This window comes from Pinus tabuliformis, chromosome 1_1, assembly GCF_031772625.1.
Source record: "Pinus tabuliformis cultivar Carrire ecotype Pingquan chromosome 1_1, CPIR1, whole genome shotgun sequence".
Taxonomy (NCBI): Eukaryota; Viridiplantae; Streptophyta; class Pinopsida; order Pinales; family Pinaceae; genus Pinus; species Pinus tabuliformis.
In genome coordinates, this window is record NC_142297.1 from 658724074 (window position 1) to 658728578 (window position 4505).

Sequence of the window (4505 nt, forward strand, 5' to 3'; positions counted from 1 at the left end):
AAAATAGTGTAGTCAAAAAAATTTTAGCCTGGCTTAAAGAGTGGGTGTTTTCGCAGCGCCAGAATTATTTTTAGCAGTTTCGCAGCGCTACCTGTTCGCGTGGTTTCGTAGCGTGCTACGAAATTGGGAATTGGTTCGAGTTTTCAGCGAAGGTCCAAATCCTAGCATGCTTATTGTATAGAGTTTTGCTTCTCCCACAGGATTTTGAAGAGAAGTGCCACTGAGAGTACACCATGCTCTTTCTTAACTTGATGTGTTCCTTGAGACCATGTGGACTGCCTTGCAGACATCTTTCTGCTTCGAACCCTTCTATCCTTCGAAACGCTGTCTCATTCAGCACAATTTTCATCTTCCATACAAAACAAGTCTTCTAGCTCTGCCATGGTATAACGATACAGAGAATATTGCTAATCTGGATTGCATTCACAAAGTCATTTTTGCATGTTGTAGACAGACAAAAGCACCTGATGTTAACTGTACACAACAACAGAAAGATGTAAAAATATCAACATATAATACATTCTGGATCCTCCTCAGTACCGCCAACATGTTCAGGATACTTTTAAATTCACCTCTTCTGCGCAATTCAATCTACAATTGAAACCCTTGCTGTTGTAATTTGAACTCTGAGATATACTCTGAACCTTCTCCTTCCGGGCACTATTATGCAAATCTGACATTGATGCTCTCTGCGCGCCTCAGGCAACCCAAAAACACAATAACAGAAACCGAAACATGATAATGGAAACAGAAATCTTCATATCCCCCGTTGTTTTCGAATCACACATAAATACTAGCCCTTGAATGTCTCCTTTCACTCCATCAGCTATTAAAATCTACTTTATAATCTCCCTTTCCAGTTGTCGTTGTGATTCTGGTGATTTTGCGAATGTATATAGCCATCTGAAGCGCCACATCTCAATCCGGGTGTCAATAATAGTGGCGACCTTGTGGCAATCAAACCCTCATAAAAGCCACTTGACATTTGGCGGTTAATCACTACATTTCGATAAAGAAAACTCTAAGACTGAAATTGTCAAATAGTTAATGCGCATTCCCCGTGGCAATATAGAGCATCCAACAGCACCTCATGATCAAATGCGCCGCCTTCTAAGAGACCACGAATTCTGTATTTCTGAATATCGACAATAATGCCAAACTGGATTTGATTCGGGCTCCAACTTCAATAACCGTCTTATGGTGCTCTCGACCTCCCTCATTCACCGGTACCATGATATGCTCCATTCCATTACCAGTGAAAAATAATCCACCAGGTCCAATCTGAAGTGCTCGCACTTCATTTCTTGAGAATACTCTACCTCGTTCATGAAACGATGGCAAGTCATAAAGGCGCACACTCTTATCATTGCATGAACAAAGCAAAATAGGTTTGGCTTGTTCATCATTCATTATGCACAGCGCAAGAACACCATGTTCTTCAATACGAGTGTAAATCTCTTCAAGAGCTATAGTTGATGTAGCAGCCCAAACCTTCACTGTGCCATCCAAAGAACACGACAAGAGAAATTGGTCCCAACAAAGAAGAGACATTACAACTGATGTGTGATTTCTCAAGGTTTGGATACATTGAAAAGTTTCCAGGTCCCAAACTTTTATTGTGTGGTCCATAGAGGCAGAGTAAAATTTGTCTTTCTGTGAGACTAATGAGACAACAGGCAACATATGCCCTGTGAGGGAAGTTGCAGGGTCAAATGTATTGGTTGTAGGATTAAACTTCCATGCTAAAATGGTGCCATCATGTGTTCCAGCCAAAATCATTTGATCAGCGATCGCCAGAGCATGCACTTGTCCATTAGGGATGTCTAATAATAGCTCTGTCAAGTTGACGGTATTCAAAGCCTTGACAGCATTACGAAGGCCGACAAAAAGCCACGGACCTTCACTTAGAAGGCATCCAACTCCACTGTCGTCGCCTAAGGGGATATTTGTTCCCTGTCCTGTATGGCAATCCCAGGCTATAAGCTTATTATGTCGGCCAACAGAATAGAGTTTGGCAGAGCCTAAATGCGAAAGAAAAGCAATTCCTCGAATAGGCTTGTTATCATGGCCAACCAGCTTAGTCATGAAAGTGACATCGGAACCTCCAATAAAATGGGAGTGCAGATATCTGCAGTTGTCTTTTGCATACTTGCAATTGCCTGCAAGCCAATAACGGCATGCTTTATCCTTTTTGTTACAGGTGCACAAAGAAATCAATAGTCCACTTCAAATATCAGTTCGAGCCACATAAAGACAAGACTATCATATAAAGAAAAACAGATTCACATTGCATCCTTGGAGTGTCTGGCATAGCATCAACCTGTGTGTGAATTGTGTCCTCCTTGGACATACTGTCATTGCTCTCATCAACATTCCTGGAGAGAAGCAAAACTCTATACAATAAGCATGCTAGGATTTGGACCTTCGCTGAAAACTCGAACCAATTCCCAATTTCGTAGCACGCTACGAAACCACGCGAACAGGTAGCGCTGCGAAACTGCTAAAAATAATTCTGGCGCTGCGAAAACACCCACTCTTTAAGCCAGGCTAAAATTTTTTTGACTACACTATTTTCAGTGATAACAGTGGCTCCACTTGGGATAGTGTGCCCTTGTGGTGCGCTAAGAACATGCAGCTCCAGTGCCTCGTCCATTTGTAACAAACAGAAATTTGCTTGACCAACATGACTGTAGGAGAAAGAAACTAATGCTACTGAAAAATAAATGCTCAGCCAACCTTGAGCTTATTTGCAATTTACCTACCTACCTACCCTAACCATTTAAACTTTCCTCAGCTCAATCAATATGAAACTTCCAATGTAGCCAGTCATTTGCTTTATCTGACATTTGACTTCTTTGCCTGTCCCGAAGTTCAGCGCCAATGTGATAGAGAGATGACAGCTGCCACTGAAAATGTCTTTGACTGCATCGGATTTCAGAGCCAATGTGATAATGTAATGACCGCTGCCACTGACATAGTCTCTGATCTTCATAAGAAAACGGAAACACTGGAGAGTAAAACTCTTCCATGTAATCAGCTATAGGGTCCCAGAACACATGATCAGCTTGTCCTTCCTTGAAACTTTCCAGCTGTGCAAACTGATCTTCAATCACAGTGTTCAGTTCCTCAATCATGAAAGAGAATGGAAGCAGCATAGTCTCCTTGCGCTCTGTCACAGGAAACTTTTGAGAATAATAATCATGATCATGAAAATTGTATGCCTGAATCTGTCCTTCTAAACCTTCAATTTCTTTCTCAATATCTTTGGCAATTTCATCAAAAAATTTCATTTTATCCTCTGACTTACAGTCAAAAGATTTCAGATATGAAGATAAGGACAAAGAAAAGGATTCACTTGTTTCTTCTTTACTGTGATCATCATTCCATTGTTTGAAACCCTCCACTGAGGGAAAGTCTGCCACCTCCTCTGTCCTATCTGTCCATTCCTCCAAGAACATGAGCCAAAGGTCTTGAAATGATTTAATGGATTCGGCAGGCAAACATTCAACCCACTGTTTGCATTTCCCTTGAAGTGAATCATAGAATAACATAATGCAAACATCCTCATGTTTAACTCTAAGAAGCTGTGTAAATTCACAAAAATCTGATATATGATTCAAAGTTAAACTTAAATCTTCACCGTTGAATTTTGGACCATTCCTTAGAAAGTATGCATCCCTAGGAAAATGATTTGGGAAACCATGAATTCCTGAGAAATCAATGCATGCATACCTTGAACAAAGAAGGGCAGCTTCTGGGTCTTTCATAACTCCAGTGGAATCACCATGAATATATAACTTTGAATTCTCCAACAATGGAGTCGCCAAGGTAGTTTTGCAGCCTTGAAAATCATTTGAACTCCTGCTACCTTCAGAAATTCAATCTTAAGCTCCCGGCAGACGCACCAAAATGTTATCACAAAATCAAGCACTGAAGGGCTGCTGATCAGGTAGACTCTGTGTAACTATTTCAGACCAAGCTTTTGACTAAGGATTAGCCTCCCTAGCCTGAGAGGGCTCTCTCAAGAAAAAGTTATTGATTTTGAATGTTGATAAGAGGGCTAACTCTTGTACAATAGATTTAATGAACTTGCTGGCTGGACAAATATACAAATACATCCATTGGGCTTATGGAGTCAAACATGCTACAAATACATCCATTGGGCTTTTGGTTTATATTTTGGTTGGAAGACTTCTCTCAATGCTTAAGGTGTAATGTTCAAACAGTTATATCTCATTGGGCAATGGAGTCTGGAGGTGTGAAATGCTTAAAATGCCTGGTCTGGGGTGTATATCCTGCAGGGCCTATTGGGTATCCAACAAAACAGTTTAAACTTTAATTGATGAAATGTGGTCAGCCCATGGAAAGCAGTTAAGAATTCTCCATTAAGCTGGTGATGTGAAAATGAAATATGTTACCCAGGAGCAAAGTTGAATTCCTGAAAACTATGATCAATGTGAAAGATATATCCTGAAAGTATAGCAATTAAGAATTACACTTATGCA

The 4505-nt window shown here is 40.5% G+C and overlaps 1 pseudogene; it reads right to left on the bottom strand.

The window, feature by feature from the left end:
• Positions 1–1110: 1110 nt before the first annotated feature.
• LOC149215116 (zinc finger CCCH domain-containing protein 17 pseudogene) lies at positions 1111–2085 on the bottom strand (annotated as a pseudogene).
• Positions 2086–4505: the final 2420 nt, after the last annotated feature.